The sequence below is a fragment of the Myodes glareolus genome, chromosome 5 (assembly GCF_982192425.1).
Source record: "Myodes glareolus chromosome 5, mMyoGla1.1, whole genome shotgun sequence".
Lineage (NCBI taxonomy): Eukaryota > Metazoa > Chordata > Mammalia > Rodentia > Cricetidae > Myodes > Myodes glareolus.
This window is the reverse complement of record NC_142030.1, coordinates 40,518,963-40,538,282: the sequence shown is the minus strand read 5'-3', so window position 1 is coordinate 40,538,282 and position 19,320 is coordinate 40,518,963.

The following is a 19,320-nucleotide window of genomic DNA, read 5'->3' as shown; positions in this document are numbered from 1 at the left end:
AAACAAAATATTCCAGGATAAAAACAAATTTAAACAATACGTAGCTACTAATCCAGCCTTACAGAGAATATTAGAAGGAAAATCACTACCGAAGGAATCCAACATTCCCAACACGGCCTACAATAACTCGAACATCTAGCGACCATTCACAAGCACAAATCAAAGAAGAAAAACACATACACTCTACTACCTAAAAAAAAAAAATGACCGGAGTCAACAACCACTGGTCATTAATATCACTTAATATCAATGGACTCAATTCACCTATAAAGAGGCACAGACTTAGAGACTGGATACGAAAACAGGATCCAACATTCTGCTGTTTACAAGAAACACACCTCAACCACAAAGACAGACACCTACTCAGAGTAAAGGGTTGGGAAAAGGTTTTCCAAGCAAATGGACCTAAGAAACAAGTGGGTGTGGCCATTCTAATATCTAACAAAATCGACTTCAAACTAAAATCAATCAGAAGAAATGGAGATGGACATTTCATACTTATAACTGGAGCAATTCATCAGGAGGAAGTCTCAATCCTGAATATCTCCTGATATGCTCCTAATATAAAGGCACCCACATATGTAAAAGAAACTCTTCTAGAACTCAAGGCAGTCATCAAACCACACACACTAATAGTAGGAGACTTCAACACTCCTCTCTCACCAATGGACAGGTCAATCAGACAGAAACCTAACAGAGAATTGAGAGATTTATTGGAGATATTGAATCAAATGGACGTAACAGACATCTATAGAACACTCCACACAAATAGGAAAGAATATACCTTTTTCTCTGCAGCTCATGGAACCTTCTCGAAAATTGACCACATACTCGGTAACAAAGCAAACTTCCACAGATACAAAAAAATATTAGTAACTACCTGTGTCTTGTCAGATCACCATGGACTAAAATTAGAATTCAACATCAATGTTTCCCCCAGGAAGCCAACAAACTCATGGAAGCTGAACAGTCAACTACTAAATCACCCCTGTGTCAAGGAAGAAATAAAGAAAGAAATTAAACTCTTCCTTGAATTTAATGAAAACAAAGACACAACATACTCAAACCTATGGGACACTATGAAAGCAGTGCTAAGAGGAAAGTTCATAGCATTAAGTGCCCAATTAAAGAAAACAGAGAAAGCACACATTGGAGACTTAACAGCACACTTGAAAGATCTAGAAAAAAAAGAAGCTGATTTACCCAGGAGGTCTAGAAGACTGGAAATAATCAAACTGAGGGCTGAAATCAACAAAATAGAAATAGAGAAAACAATCCAAAGAATCAATGAATCAAAAAGCTGGTTCTTGGAGAAAATCAACAAGATTGACAAACCCCTATCCAAATTAATCAAACGGCAGAGAGAGAACATGCAAATTAATAAGATCAGAAATGAAAAAGGGGACATAACCACAGACACAGAGGAAATTCAGAGAATCATTAGATCTTACTATGAAAGTTTATATGCCACAAAGTTGGAAAATGTAAAAGAAATGGACATTTTTTTAGATAAGTACCATATACCAAAGTTTAACCAAGAACAGGTGAACAATCTAAATAGACCTATTAGTCGCGAAGAATTAGAAGCTGTTATCAAAAATCTCCCTACCAAAAAAAGCCCAGGACCAGATGGTTTCAATGCAGAATTCTACCAGAACTTCCAGGAAGAGATAATACCTATACTCCTTAACGTATTCCACAATATAGAAACAGAAGAGTCATTGCCTAACTCCTTTTATGAAGCTACAGTTACCCTAATACCAAAACCACACAAAGACACAACCAAGAAAGAGAATTACAGGCCAATCTCACTCATGAACATCGATGCGAAAATTCTCAATAAAATACTGGCAAACCGAATCCAAGAACACATTAGAAAAATTATCCATTATGATCAAGTCAGCTTCATTCCAGAGATGCAGGGCTGGTTCAACATACGCAAATCTATCAATGTAATCCATCATATAAATAAACTGAAAGAAAAAAAACCATATGATCATCTCACTAGATGCTGAAAAAGCATTTGACAAAATTCAACACCCATTTATGATAAAGGTGTTGGAGAGACTGGGGATACAAGGATCATACCTAAATATAATAAAAGCAATATACAGCAAGCCGACAGCTAACATCAAACTGAATGGAGAGAAACTCAAAGCCTTTCCACTAAAATCAGGAATGCGACAAGGCTGTCCACTCTCTCCATACCTCTTCAATATAGTGCTTGAAGTTCTAGCAATAGCAATAAGACAACATAAGGAGATCAAGGGGATTCGTATTGGAAAGGATGAAGTTAAACTTTCGTTATTTGCTAACGATATGATAGTTTACATAAGTGACCCCAAAAACTCTACCAAAGAACTCCTACAGCTGATAAACACGTTTAGTAACGTGGCAGGATACAAGATCAACTCCAAAAAATCAGTGGCCCTCCTATACACAAAGGATAAAGAAGCAGAGAGGGAAATCAGAGAAACATCACCTTTCATGATAGCCACAAATAGCATAAAATACCTTGGGGTTACTCTAACCAAGGAAGTGAAAGACCTATTTGACAAAAACTTTAAGTCTCTGAAGAAAGAAATTGAGGAGGATACCAGAAAATGGAAAGACCTCCTCTGCTCTTGGATTGGGAGAATCAACATAGTAAAAATAGCAATTCTACCAAAAGCAATCTATAGATTCAATGCAATCCCCATCAAAATCCCATCAAACTTCTTCACAGACCTTGAGAGAACAATAATCAAGTTTATATGGCAAAACAAAAAACCCAGGATAGCCAAAACAATCTTATACAGTAAAAGAACTTCTGGAGGCATTACCATCCCTGACTTCAAACTCTATTATAAAGCTACAGTATTGAAAACAGCTTGGTATTGGCATAAGAACAGAGAAGTCGACCTATGGAATTGAATAGAAGACCCAGATATTAACCCAAAAACTTATGAACACCTAATTTTCGACAAGGGAGCTAAAGGTATACAATGGAAGAAGGAAAGCATCTTTAACAAATGGTGCTGGCATAACTGGATGTCAACCTGTAAAAAAATGAAAGTAGATCCATATCTATCACCATGCACAAAACTCAAGTCCAAATGGATTAAAGACATCAACATTAATCCGTCCACTTTGAACCTGATAGAAGAGAATGTGGGAAGTAGTCTACAAGATATAGGCACAGGAGGCCTCTTCCTAAGTAGGACCCCAGCAGCACAGACAATAAGAGAAACAATGAATAAATGGGATCTACTGAAACTGAGAAGCTTCTGTAAAGCAAAGGACACTGTCAGTAGGACAAAAAGGCTGCCTTCTGACTGGGAGAAGATCTTCACCAACCCCTCATCAGACAAAGGTCTGATCTCCAGAATATACAAAGAACTCAAGAAACTAGGCACTAAAACTCTAATTATCCTAATTAAAAAATGGGGTACTGAACTGAACAGAGAATTCACAACAGATGAACTTCGAATGGCCAGAAGACACTTAAGGTCATGCTCAACCTCCTTAGCGATCAGGGAAATGCAAATCAAAACCACTTTGAGATACCATCTTACACCTGTCAGAATAGCTAAAGTCAAAAACACCAATGATAGCCTATGCTGGAGAGGATGTGGGGTGAGGGGAACACTCATCCATTGTTGGTGGGAATGCAAACTCGTGCAGCCACTTGGAAATCAGTGTGGCGGTTTCTCAGGAAACTGGGAGTCAACCTCCCTCAGGACCCAGCAATTCCACTCTTGGGAATATACCCTAAAGATTCCCTAACATACTACAAAAGCATTTGTTCTACTATGTTCATAGCAGCACTATTTGTAATAGCCAGAACCTGGAAACAGCCTAGGTGCCCCTCAATAGAAGAATGGTTAAAAAAGGTGTGGAACATATACACATTAGAGTTTTACTCAGCGGTAAAAAACAATGACATCTTGAATTTTGCATGCAAATGGATGGAAATAGAAAACGCTTTACTGAGTGAGGTAAGCCAGACCCAAAAAGAGGAACACGGTATGTATTCACTCATAAATGGATTCTAACCATAATTAAAGGTCTTTGAGCCTATTATTCGTGATCCTAGAGAAGCTAAATAAGAAGATGAACCTGATGAAGATTATTTAGCTATCCGCCAGGAGGTAGAAAATAGACAAGAGTCCCAGGTAACCTCGGGTGCATGGGGGGGTAGGAGGGTTGATGGAAGGGGAGAGGGTTAGAGAGAAGGGAGTAGGGGAGGAATGGGGAAAGCTCGGTGGCCTGGGATGAGGGGGGGAGGGAGGAAGGATGAATATGGGATCAGGGAAGAATATATTTCAACTAAGGGAGTCATTTTAGGGTTTACAGGAGACTTGATTATATATGGGATCCCAGGTCCAAGGAGAGATCCCCCAGATTGTTCTCTGGACAGAGGAGAGGGTGCCTGAATCGGCTGTGGCCCATAACCATACTGATGTATATTTTGCTTATCACCATCGATCCTTCATCTGGCGAAGGACGGCGATACAGACGGAGACCCACATTGGAGCACCGGACTGAGCCCCCCAAGGTCCAAATGAGGAGCAGAAGGAGGAAGAACATGAAAAACGAAATCAGGACTGCGAGGGATGCTATCACCCACTGATACAAGGGAACGGATCTAATGAGAGTTTACCAAGGCCAGTTGGACTGGGACTGAACGAGGACGTGATCTAACCAGATTCTCGGAATTTGGCCGGATTCTCTGGATGTGGCTGGCCCGAAGTCTTTCTGAAAAGCCATTGACTATGATACTGGGACCTGTTTCCTCTGCATATACTGGATTTTGGGGATCCAGTCTGTTTGGATACTCACCTTCCTGGACCTGGAGGGAGGGGGGAGGAACTTGAACTTCCCACAGGGCAGGAAACCCTGACTGCCCTAAGGGACGAAGAGGGAGGAGGAAAGGGAGTGGGGGGAGTGGGAGGGTGTTGGCAAGAGGGGCGGAAATGGAAAATTTTATAATTTAATAAAATTTACTTTCAAAAAAAAGATGTTAGCAATGATAACTGAAGTAAAATATAACAAATATAAGAATTTGCTATATTGAATTCTGATTTTTTTTATTTCTTGTACATTTATTTAGTATTTCCTGAACATAGTTGACCCAGGTTACCAAAGCTCAATTTAGAGGAAATCCATGGAAGTGTTGTCTTTAGTTTGTTTAAAAATAAACAAATGAAACAGGAAGAAACTTAGAGACATCACAGGATGCAGACAGAAAATATGCCTCAAATAATAAACAGACATAAAGTAAGAATGGGCACCCCCTCTTGATCCACCTTTGCTGTACCATGAGTCGGTTAACCTACACAAGTACATCTATTATTCCTTATCTGGGATGGGTCTTTTTATCGTAGGGACCCAGGAGTAGTCAATACAGGGACCAGAAGTAGTCAACATATAGAGAATAAGAGACTTCACACTGCACTGTTCAGGCCTAAACAAGACATCTATACCAAACTCTTTCCTCCCAAGGATAGGGAATCCTTTTGGAAAAGGCAGGGAGTATAGGGACCAGAGGCAATGGACAACTGTCTACAGAGAAACAATGTTTCTCAGACATAACTTTGAAGTTGCACATATGAACTCACATCTGTTATGACAATATGCACAATACGTTTTCAAGATTAAGTCAGCGAAAATCCCATTATATCAGGGAGAGATGGTCATGAAATCCCACCCCTGTCTGAGGAACTTTTGACAACTAGTGACAATTGAGAGAGGTAGAGTCAGTTTTCTTCAGGGGTACATCCCCTGAAAGACTACCCATGCACATATTGGCAGCATGAAGTGGGTTTAGTGGATTTAAAAAAACAAGCAAAAGAAACCCCATGAAATTGGGAAGGGATCATGGCAGTAGGGTAGTAGGTTATATTGAATGTATAGAAAATGGAGGTAGACTTAGTCAAAACAGTATTGTCTATATGATATGCTCAAGCAAAAAAAAAAGATAAATAACCATGACTGGATGTGCCTATTATCCTAGAACTTGATAAGAGGATAAGAAGTTCAAAATAATCCTCAACTACTCAGGAAAACTGTGTGAAAATAAACAAGTAAACATGAATAGTGAAACCTCCAGAAATAAGATCATGTTCATGCTTGTAAAGAAAAATAAAAATTTAATGAAAAAGAAACATTCTGATCTTGCTAAATATGCATATACAAAATCAAGTAAATGAAAGTATATAAATGTTTAGAAACAAAGAAGTAACAAAAGCAGGGTAAATCTCGGCAAAGACCAAAGAAAAGTCATGGTAATGAAATCAAGCAAAATCAAAATTATAATAATTTTATTTTTAAAATGATAGCCCTTTATGAAGATGCTACAGAGATATCCATTTGTTTTAGGCCTTTAACAGCCAATCTCAGCACTTGGCAGGCAATGCAAGGAGAACAAACAAGACAGGGCAGAGTGAGTAAGGAAACTGTGATAAGCAAGTACCAAGGCTACATAATTTATTAGCAAGTTTTCTAAAAGTAGAAAATAATACCATCTTTTAAAATGTACTTAAAATTGCTTTTAAAGATTGATTTGTAGTACATCAAAGAAAAGAAAATGAATCACAATTCACTGAAAAAGTACAACCCAATATATTTTAAAACTGTGGGTGAATATTGCTCTATAATAAAAAAATCAGTTTGCAATATTTGAAAGAAAAATTCAAATCTCTATTTGCAAAGTCATTATAAACTAATAGTGTAACAATATTGTCAAACAGATATTACATTAAAAAAGTATTTTTAGTCAGCTCTGTGCAGCTCTTTGTACTGCAGGATTTCTGGGACTGAAAAGCATACGGATTCCTTTAGAACTCCTGATTCATGTGGGCTGAAGGTCAGCTGTGACTGCGCTCCACCCTGCGGTTTTGCTCCAAGGTGTGCCTCTGTTCAGGCTGTAACCAAAGCATTCACTTATGCTTGCTGTTGGCATAGCAATAGTCAGTCCTGTGTCAGAGGGTGGTATGGCCCTCTTACAGGGAATGGAAAGAATGAATATTTGTGTTACAGTCTTCACAGCATGAAAGCAATGTGCAAAGTGAAGTGCATGTGAGTAAATGAAGAAAAATATAATGGTATCACTTTTTATACATTTTAATCAAGTAATCATAATAAAATATAAATGAGGGACACAGAGGAATCTTCAGATGTTAACTGTCATCTATAAACATGGCAGAGTAAACAACGCCATACTTGGGAACAATTTTAGAAGCCAGGAACAAACAATAAGGGCAGCCATATTTGTGAATTGTTCTAAATGGCCTAGACAAGAAGGAAGAAGGGGAAGGGGGAGAAAAGACGTATAAGGAGCTACTCTTGCTTGCAAACAGTCTAGTCATCTACACAGAAACCTTAAAATAATCTACATTGTGTGAGGTGTTAAAGCCATTTCCTGGGGTAGATAAATTAAAGATCAGTGTGCAAAACCTTTCGTGAATGTACTGCTGATCCCTTCACAGTGCCATGTAGTCCACAGTGGATCTTGGCCCACGGATAAAGGTGGAGCCGAACTGGTGGGAATGATGGCTAAGCATAAGCCACAAGAAGCTAAGCTAGGGAAAAGAATGGGTTCAAATGTGTGCCTTGATGTTTAAGATTTTTACCAAAACTGCAGTAATGATACAGCATTTCAAGTTTTTGGAAATAATCATGTAGAAAAATCAAAGATTGGTGAGCAATAAACAGACTTATTTATTTTTGAAAATTGATGTATGAAAAGTTATCAAGTGTTTGGACTTCCAAAGTGGGTGGTAGTTATGAGCATATATATATATATATATATACATATATATATATATATATATATATATATAGAGAGAGAGAGAGAGAGAGAGAGAGACAGACAGACAGACAGACAGAGAGACAGAGAGAGACAGAGACAGAGAGAGAGCATATACACAACACACACACACACACACACACACACACACACACACACACACACATATATGTCTTGTTACATGGTACAGGCTGGCCTTAAACTAGAAATCTTCCTTTCCCATTCTTTCAAGTTTTAACAAACACCACCATCTGAGGATTCAGAATATCATCAGATTCTAAATGGAAAATCCTATTCAGAACTGGATCCAGACAGTAAAATGTTTGCCTAACACGAACAGGTTCATCAAGAAAAATTAAATTCTCATTGTCAATAAGACATTCAATATAATCCAGATTAGTAATTAATGTACAATTCAAAATGTATGTTCGACATACATTATATTAGGATCCTTTGCAATTGCGTGTTTGATATATATGATTAGCTATATTTTCCATATAAAACTTTCTTCCATTGCCAAACACTTCCTACGGACATGTAATATATCCATAACTATTATGATTGTCTTTAAGGTCATCTTGACACATGTTGAAATCACCTGAACTTGGAGTCTTATTCAAAGCACTGTTCCAGTAGCCTTAGTAGATGTGGTAAGACCCACTTAAATTGTCAGCAACCCCTTCTAGTAGCAGTCCAGATTAATAAAAGGTGTGTTGGAAGGAAAACATGTTATCTTTTGCTCTCTTGGTCTTCCCTATTGCTGCCTTACCTGGCTGCAATTTCTGAGTATTTCACTGATGTCAGAACTAAGGTTACCAATCTTCCATCTTAGACTAAGGATGAGTGATTCTGTTGGAACCATCCAGGGTTTTGTGCCAAATTGTAATAGCTGAGATGTCTACTGTAACATGAGGGGGCCTACTTGTTGGAGTTTCTGTCCTGCCCGATACCCCACAGCTGGCAAGCCCCAAAGAAAATCACACAGAGTCTATATTAGGTTATAAACTGACTGGCCCACTAGCTCAGTCTTCTTATTAGCTTTTGTAGTTTATATTAACCCATTATTCTCATCTATGTTAGCCACATGGCTCAGTACCTTTTCCAGTGGGGCAGGTTACATCTTGCTTCTCTGTGGTCTGGGCAGGAATGGAGGAATGGGCTTCCTCCTTCCTATCTTTCTCCTGTTCTCATTGCCCCACCTCTACTTCCTGCCTGGTTGACCTCCTATACTTCCTGCCTGGCCAATCAGCATTTTATTAAAATACATGATTGACAGAATACAAATAATTCTCCTGCACCAGTCTACCTTATGGACTGAGCAACTACAAGATTATAGGCATCACCAGTAAGTGTCAGTTAGGGAATTTTCCAACTGCTGTGTGTGTGTGTGTGTGTGTGTGTTGTGGTAGCAGAGCCACAGAAATGTGACTGCCCAAGCTCTTTGGAGCCCAGACAAGGGTGTAGAAGGAATGAGGCCCAGGTGAATTATTTGTACTGTTTAGACTATGGTGTTTTCTTGGATATGATTGCTATTGTGCCCTGTTCTTTTAGCATAGGAGAATATTTGATTTGTCTTGATTTACAAAAGCTCAAACTTGAGTGACTTTGGATATTTTAAAGAGACTGAACTTTTAAAATTCCTGAATATTATAAAACTGTAGCAATTTTAAAGTTACAGTGTTTTATATTTTTGTATTAACATAATCTTGAAGACAAATGAAAGGGGAAGGTTTATGGTTTATTAGCGATACTTGTGTGTGAAGTTGATAAGGAGCCAACGGTGCTACTGGTTTTCCTTTGTCACCCTGGCACAAATTAGTATCATTTGCAAAGAGGGAACTTCAAATTGAAAAAAAAAATCTTTACATAAGGTTTGCCTGTGTTCAAATATGTGGGACTTTTAATTGATGAGTGATTGATGTGTGATGTCTCTGTCCACTGTGGATGGCGCCACCCTAGACCTTGGAAGGGAAAGTCAGTAAGCAGCATTCCTCTATAGCCTCTACTTTTGTTCCTGCTTCCGGGTTTCTACCCTGACTTTCTCTCATAACTTGTAAGCAAAAAAAAATAGACCATTTCCTCCCGACTTGGCTTTTGTTCTTGGTGGCCATCACAGCAACAGAAAGAAAAGAAGAACAATATTCTAACTACCCATTGAATACCAATGTAAATACTCCTAATACTGGCTACATTTTTTGATTTGTTTTAGCATAACAGGTTTCTAATTGTTTTGTTTTATATCAAAGCATTTTCATGCTAACTACACTTTTTTTCCTTGTTCTATAACACTTAATTTGCTGTTCTTAGTTTCCTTTTTGAAATTTCTCATCACTAAACAGATTAGAATTATTTAAAGGTTGCTATGGTTGGTTTATTTGCTATGGAGTGATTGCATCATCTGGTGGTTAATTTCTTTATCTGCCTGGCCCTTTTCTTTAGCATGATATACTAGTTCGCATGCTTTGCATTTAATTGGTGATTTTATTTTTTTCTTCTCTCCCTAAGTGTCTCTCCAAACCCAGTAGTTTCATGATTTTTTTCAATGTGATAATCCAGGATAACTCATAAAAATCAGATTTTGTCCTGCTGCTTAAACTCATTTTTAGACCTTCTAATTAATAAACTAGAAAAGCATGGCAAAATTTGTGTGTACTGGTTTTGCTTTTAGTATTGCATCCCAAATCTCCTTGTTCCACTAACAAATTGACTCAACTGTATAAGAATTCTTTAATTTTTTTGACAAGGTTTTGCTCTTTGTATAAACATGTATATCCAATCAATAAATTTCTGTTAAGAATTGTGCATACATGAATCCTTAGACATGATTTTATGTGACTTCCTTTTAGACACGATAGCAGATTGCTAAGCTATATCCAATGTGCACGTTCAAGCTAACCTTTTACTTCACTGGGGATTCTAATGTGAAACTATCCCATAAGCCATCATAATACCCTCCCCCCCACCCTCGATGTGGATGTTTCTCTGTTGTTTCTAGTGTTTTTGTTACTGTTTAAGTTCTTACATACAACAGTTATTATTACATTTTATGGATTCTTAACCAAGAATGGGATTTTTGAGGTGTGAGATAAGTGAAATTTCAGTGTTACTAGAGAGTGCTAGATTTGTTTCCTAAGCAAAAGCACAACCTTGCTCTCACTTCGATAAGGAGCAGTGTGTCCTGTAAGGCTGGGACCCTCCTAAAACTGGTAGCACTGTCAAACTTAATTGATTTTTATCTTAAATAAAATCTGAATCCTCTGAGATGTAGAATTGCATTTTTATGATTCTAGTAAGAAAGCATTTTTGAAGTGTATTTTGTTTGTTACTGTTGTTTTTCTAATCCTAAGAACTTTCTATTTTTTAAAACACACAAAAAAACTGGTCTAATTTAATTTATTTACTTTTCAATGTTTCTTGTTGATTTCAAGTTCTTTAAATATTTTATATGAACTCCTAAATTACATGGTTTAAAAATTTCATAATGCCTTTACTTATTTTGAAGAAAAATGATAAATGAAATTCCTTAATGTCATTTTTTCTGTGTATCTACTTAGCACTGGAGATTAAAAGAAAACTGTCAAACGACAAGTAAATTATAAAATTTATTAAAATACACTCAGCATTTCTGTCTCAATAAGCTATCTGGCCTCAGCAACAACAAAGTGTATAAACAGGTCAACAATGAAAGAGAAAATGTAAAACTGTCTCAGTTAGCAATAGAAAATAAATGAGAATTTATAATATGTCATTACTCCCTCTCAACTACCAAAGTAAACAAGATTCTTAAAATTGAAAATAGAGTGGCTAAAGAGGCATTGAAGTATAATTTATTACCTTATATGTCTGTTATCCTACAGCATTGGCCTCACCTGGGAGCTTGTTAGAACTTCAGATTCTCAGGTCACACCCAAGACGTAACTCAATCAGACTCCGTGTTAATAAGCTCTCCAGGTGACCTGTATGCTCATTAAAATAGAAAATAACATTAGTCAAAAATCTCACATCTGAACCCAAAATGTGCTGCATGTCTGTTGGGAAATAACTGAGGAATGTTTTCTAGACAAAGTGTTTGCACAGCTCTGTGGAAGACTTATTACAGGAAACAATATAGCATCTAAACAGACTATCTGTAAAAGAAAGTCATAGTTGAACCCTTGTTCTACGGTAAGATACTTACTAGTGAGCTTACAGTAAAACTTTCCAACTGCCTAAAAAGCAAGTCACAGGTTATTACTGCATGATTTATGTTAAAAACACATTACAAAACTTTATCAACCAAAAAATTAGTTTATATGCAAGAGTTATTGCCAATTTCTACTGATACCTTTGATATGTCTTTTTCAAATGTAATTTCATGGAGCCTAATGAATCAGAAGGATTAACATAAGTAGGAGCCAAGCAGACATATAGAATTGAAAGGATATTATTGCTTTTGTGTGTCTTACCTCTGCTGCCCAGTTTTCCACACATACTGATTTTCTATCACTAGTACTTAATAAAGTCTAAGCTCCTTATTGTTGAGATTCAAGAACAGTCTCTGGAACACATGTGTGGTACTTCCCACTGTCTCCCTAGCAATTGAGCCTGTCAGTCTTATCCCAAGATGCCACCAAATCTACTCAGTAAGGGATTTCTGCATATCACTCATACAACCTCAAGAAATTACACTTGTCAATTGAGTGTTCTGAACACGAAGGCTAAATCCAGGAGACTGGAATATTAGTACCAACGTTTATTTGTGAAGTTCCAGAAAGCTTCTGAGATGTTAAGAAAAATAGTGGGAGTGAGTAGATTTTGGAAATCAATCTAGTTAAATAAACAAGGTCAACTTTATATCCTTCCTCCCGCCCTCCACCCTCCCTGAGACAGTTGCCCAAATTGTCCTTCATCTGTCTTGAGGTTCTTGTATTCATGATCCTCCTGCCTCCACTTCCCAAGAGCAGGGATTAAGCCACTACCACCGTCTCCTGCAAAGTACTTCCTTTTGACTTCTTGGGTGTTGGTACTGGAGTATCCAACACAGGGTCTTGTGCAGTAGACAAGGGCTCTAATACTAAGATATGTTTCAAACCGAGCTCTTCAAATCTGTCTTTGTATTCTCTCTAGATCTAGTCCATGCAGACCACAATTCACATCTCATCAAAGATCAGAGGAGCTCTCATTCTCCTCTGGTTTCAGTCCATGCAATTAGAGCAGAGGTTTGTGTGACATGATTGATGAGATTTTCAAGAAAATCTGAACCTTCTAGAATTGTGGAGTTGGGCAGAAAATACTGTTGAAACACTTGAGGAAAACAAACCAGAGCAATTCTGCAAGCCTTTCCGTCTTCCAGCACTTTTTTATTCCTCCTTAAATAATTGACAAGAATTTTCACTCCAGACAGGCTTTTCCAGCCCTTTGTAGATCTAATAAAGATGAATGAAGAGTATGCAGGCACAGTAAAGCAGAGAAACGGGCAGATCAGGAAACAAAGAAACATTTCAACAGCTCATATAACAGGTCTTTCTATAGTGAAAGAGAAATGGTCATAAAATATAGGGGATATAAAACAACGAATGTGCTAACTTTTAAACATCATTCCTACGGAGTGATGATAAATGATTGCTTTGCTTTTGCAGAGGCATGGCTAATATTTGCCAAAAGTATTTTATGGTCAGGATGTGCAAGGACTTTCCTCAATGTTATTAAGGCTCCACTTTAAGGTTGTTGGCTATATAATCAGTGTTGCTATGGTGAAGGAAAGCATTTTCCTCCCACAATGCAAGAATTATGTCAAGCAGCATAAGTTTTCATAAGCAGATTTCATTGGCAGTGATGGCATTATTCAAATCCGATGTAGAAGGAAAAGTAAACTTCAGAAGAAAAACACAACCCAACCAGGAGTCAGATATATGTATATGTGTATACACACACACACACACACACACACACACACACACACACACACACATCCTCTATTACTTCTCTTTCCTCATTCTCAGTCTCTCACCTAATGCATTGGGAAGGTGGCTTAATAGACCAAGTGCTTGCTGGACAATCATGGTGACTGAGGCTCTGATCTCCAGAACTCATGTAAATTTTCAATATTCAGGGCAGCCTACAGATATAAACTTACCTCAAAGGAAGCAGAAACAACACTGCCATGGCCAGCTTGTTAGTTAGGCTAGCCATGTTAGTGAGCTCGAGAAGCAACCATGAAAATCTGCTTCAATATAAAAAAAGAAGAGTAACTTTGGAAGTCTTCCCATGCCAGCTCCAGGCTTTCTTAGGGACTGGTAAGCAAGTTCATATACCCCTCCACATACATTAACATACCTGTACCTTCTCGTGCACACAACACACAGAGAAACATTAAAACCAAAGGCAACAAGAAAACAACTAAAATGTCACCCCTCAAAAATAAGTGTTAGTAGTTGCCGAAGCAGAAATCCAGATAAATGTACAAACCGTTCTTGAGTAATGGTCTGGACACATTGTACTTTCTCAAGAAAATGACAAAATGACTTCCTAGCTCATGAAAAATTAATTATTGTTATCAATAGTTCTGCACATTTTATTGTAGGAATACAATATTATGTAAAGTTAATGCCTCAACCTTTTAACATGAATAAATGCAAGTTTTATTCTTACACTTTTATGAATAAAAATGCCTTATGACATTTATACAATATTTTGTAACCGTTTCTGTTCTTACAGAAAATTCCCAAAATCTTGGATCATATGGGTTTTACATTGCAATTCATATTGTATCTATCGATATCTATATCTATATCTGTATCTATATCTATATCTATATCTATATATTTATCTATCTGTCTGTCTATCTATCTACCTATCTAAACTATATATATATGTGTGTGTGTGTGTGTGTGTGTGTGTATGTATGTGTGTGTGTGTGTATAGTTTTATCTGCAAATGATTTACCAAATAATCTACATTTAATATCACTGGCACACATTTAAATAATATTTGACATTAACACTTTTTAACTTTCTTATTTATAAGATACATACATTATTATAAAATATTCTCTTAAAGAGGAAAAATACTGTATTTTTATTGATTTGTTGTCTTGCTTCATTGTCCAGCTGGAAAATATTTTTGTAATATCCACATTAAAATGCTAATTTATCATTATTTTGAAAATGAGTAATATCTTTGTTTTACATAATTTGTAATAAAAAACTACAAGCAGTATATGAAAAATATCATTATTTATGGATACTTTAAAAAAAATTCAATCATGAGTGATATGTCAATATGAAGTACTATTTTCATGAAAATTTGTCAATTTAGGGAATAAAATAAGAATAATTAATCAAAACTAAAAAAAATTAATGAAATATAACTCATATAAAGAAATAAATCTCTATAGTACAGACCTTGAAATTGATTCTAAGGAAAGAAACTCTAGAATATTATAAAGTGAAGTAAATATGAAAAATATGAATTTAGTATACAAATTAATAACAAAAGCAATTAACCATGAATCTTTCAAGAAACTAGAGAGCAAGCTGACAAATTTCCCAGTTGTTCCACCTGAACATGTAAACAGAAAAAGTACTTTAATGAAAAGTAGTCACATGTCATTTGAACCAAAGCCATCATGTCAAAATTGAGGTAAAAGCAGATAAGTGATTGTTAGGAAAACCATCAGAACTAGTAGCTCAGAGGACGGGCTCAGCAGATGGTTCAGTGGTGTTCTTTTTTAAAATCAACCCATTACTATTAATCTATGTATATCCATGAGGGTGTGGCCTAACATCTCTCTCCTTGGACAGCTACATAGCATATCCTTGATTCTGCCTCATCTCTCTATATATCTCTATTTGGATTTCTCACCTCACTTTACTCTGCTAAGCTATTGGCCAAAACAGCTTTATTCGTTAACTGATAAAAGCAGCACACATACAGAAGGACATCCCACATCAGAAATCAACAGAGTAGGGCCTTGAGTTAGCTAGTCACATGGCATCTACAATCAGGAAACAGAAGGAGATAAATGAATGCTCGTGTTCATCACATTTTCTCCTTGTTTTCATAGTCTAGGATCCGATCCCAGGGAATGGTGCCACCCTCAGCATGTGGGTCTTTAGACCTTAACCTAGTGAAGATAACCAAAGACAACCTCCCACAGGCATTCCTGGAGGCTACCCTAACCTAGATAATCCCGCACAGGTGTTCCTAGACACCTGTCACCATCGCGCCAGGCAGAAACGACTACCTGAGTTCGGAGCTCCTGAGCCCTATTGCAAAATGGAGCTAAGAAAATCCTCAGAGATGAGCGGATCCTTAGAGTTTGCTCACAAGTTAGTCCTGTCAGATCATCCAACGCCAGATTCACTCTGAGATCTGCCTTAAAGAATAAGAAGAAAATGATAGTGGAAAGACCTCCTAACCCTAACCTTTGGCCTTCACATCCATGCCCAAACATATATATTTAAGGTGACTCACAGGTGCATATACACACAAAACCCACACAGATGGGAGAAAGTGTATGTAAGATCAGGAAACTAGAAAGCATATCAGAAAAGGGGAGAAGAGGTTTTTAGTGGTAGGAGAGAGCAGAACACATGAGAAAAGAAAATGGAATACAGCTGTGTTGAATGTGGCACAGAGAGAGAGAGGAAATGGCAGAGGGTGGGGAACATAAGCCAAAGCTATGTGTGAAAAAGAAGAAAAGCTGATGATGGATTAGCTAATCAAAACATCTTTAAAGAGTTTAAACTGAAATTTTCTATGTAGATGAGTAGACCTGTTCTTAGAAATCCTATGTTAAGTAAAAATTTCATAACCAATAGTGAGGTGCCTTTCAACAAGTAGTTCAATAGGGAGCCCTTTGAGATTCCACCAATGGAGAACTTAGCACAGGTTTTGGATATCCACAAGAACGAGACTGGAAACAACTATTTCTGAAAACACCTCATGCTTTCATGACAGGACTTAAAAGAGAGAGGTGGAACAGTATATATGCCTCCCCCTGACAAGTTTTCCTAAAGCCATGAGTTTTGTCTGAGCTTCAGGAGGAGAGTTTTAGCAATTACTCAGCTTGGATATTGAGTAGATATTCTGTGAACTAGTCAGGCAAAAGATACCCATCCTGCACTACTGGCAAATCAGAAATAGGAGTAACCAACTCTCCTGTGATTATATTTGAGATGTGCTCCACAGGAATGAATATATGTTTGATGTATGCATGATCAAAAGTTTTTGACTGAGCAGATCACTGATCATAGTAGTGAAGCTACTGTTAATATTTCATCAAATGGTGAGGATAAGACCACCAAAATTTTTGCCTTAGTTACATTTATAAACATAGATTAGTGTTCCTGCCAGGCTTATTATTAAAAGCTTGCCTGTGCTATGGCCAGTTCTTAAGACAGAGATTCACAATTGGTCAAAAATACTGAAGCTAAAGAATTGCTGAATGCTTTGAAATGAATGAAAATTTTGTACTACCTTCTACAAGGCTCAGAGAATATTTTAGAATGTTGGGTGGGAGGAATATAAGATCTGAAAACAGAATAAAGTCTCATCGTATGTCATCTTTAGAATGCCATTGCTGTTGTATTCTGGAGCCTACATCCATTAGACTACAGACATATGATCTGCCAAGACTGAATCTGTCGACATCCTGACATTGGTGAGTAAGGATCCTTGAGATCCACCTCTAAAACATTTAAATAGCTAATAACAGCATCAGGAAGGGACTCATGAAGCCTTGTCCCTCTTTTAGAATTTATAAGCATTTATGTTCATTAGGGGAGATATTTTCATTAGTAAGGAGTCTATAGCATTGTAAATAATATTATTTATTATATTATTGTAAATATTATTATAAATAATACCTCATCAAGGATTTAATGTCAGTCATAATAAACTCATTGAGTCATCAAAAATGAAGACATAAAAACATGAAAGTAAACATAAATATACATAAACACATAAGGACATGAAACTAGAAAGGTAGGTGGGAAGAAGAAGGGGTAGAGTGGAAAAAGAATAGTTAAAGGCAATGGGGTAAATGTGCTATAAAACACAAGTGTATTTATCATAATTTGATTATTAAACACATTATATGTACAATCAGTAATGCCAATAAAATTGAGTGATGTGAAAAGCAAATTCACAGGAAAGCAAACATATTCATATAGAAAAGTTAGGTGGTTTACAGAAATGTCAAATATGTCAATATTGTGGTGCATACATTCATCAGTGACTATAGGAATGCAGACTACATGAAGACATCACTTCTATCGTAATCAATGAATGGGGAGCAAATCCTACATGGAGACAGCACCTCTGTCACCATCATCAATGACTTGGAGAATACAGAACACATGGAGACATCACCTTTAGTATAAGTATGGGTATTACTACAAACCAAAACAAAATTAACAAATGATAGCAACAGTAGGGAGAAACTGTACTGATTGTACACTGTTGCTGTGAAATTAAAACAGCGTATGAGGAAAGTCTGGGGTTGTTTAAAGGGAGAGGGCACTGACTTCTCAAAACTGCTTAGCATATTTTCACCAATGTAATTGTTATGGGCCAGAATGCTAAACCTGATAACTGTATACATGACCTGTAGTTGAAGTTTAATGATATTTAATGTAGGTTTTCATTTTTAACCACTTTTTAAAAAAAATTTTGGAGTGTAGGACATTTTATACTTAGAATGAAAGAAGTATGTGTCCACATAGGTTCAAAAAAAGATTTCTTAGAGCTCTACTTGCCACTCTCTTCATGGTACCCTGCATCTTCCAGGTCCTCATCTTCCTTTTATCTAAACTGATAGAATGTCTGGTTTCCCCTAGCTCTGTAAATTAGTAAGTGCATTAAAGGTTTTGAGTTCACTTTAAAGTAGCAAAAGTAAAGGCATATTCCCTCTGTGCAATGATGCAGGTTTGGTGTCCCTGAGCATCATTTGAGCATCAGGCAGAAGATGTCCACCTAACCCTAGACCCTCTTAGTTCCACTCAGGTAGGTATAAATACTTGGATCCATCTATCTGTTATTATTCATGGCTATGATTTGCAGATGGCTAGTCACCCTTGAAGACACAGGAGAAAATCACCCTCTACAGCCATGACCAACAGTAATGTTAGCTTCTGGTTACAAACAATTTCTAGAAATTCACCAGAATATCTCAAACACAGCTAAACTACAAATAGAATCATGCAGCACTGATATAAATGTTAAAACCTATTCTCTTCCTTAAATCTTTTGCAAAAATGAATAAAGGCAAATTAAGGGAATTTTTTTTCAAAAGTATATGGCATACTTTAATATGAAGTGAAGGATAAACATATTAAGCCTCATCTACACATGTAGAGGGTCTCTGGATAAATCATAAGCTGTCAGACATTGTAAATGAACCACACTGAGGCTTCTGTCTGAAGCTGTTCAAGGAAGAAAGGCTCCTAGTGAAGTCACTGCAAACAGAAACAGCAACACCTATAGTGTTTGACTGAAATGCCACCAGCACTTCTGCCTTGGCCTGTGAACTTTCCAGTCACCTGTATGAA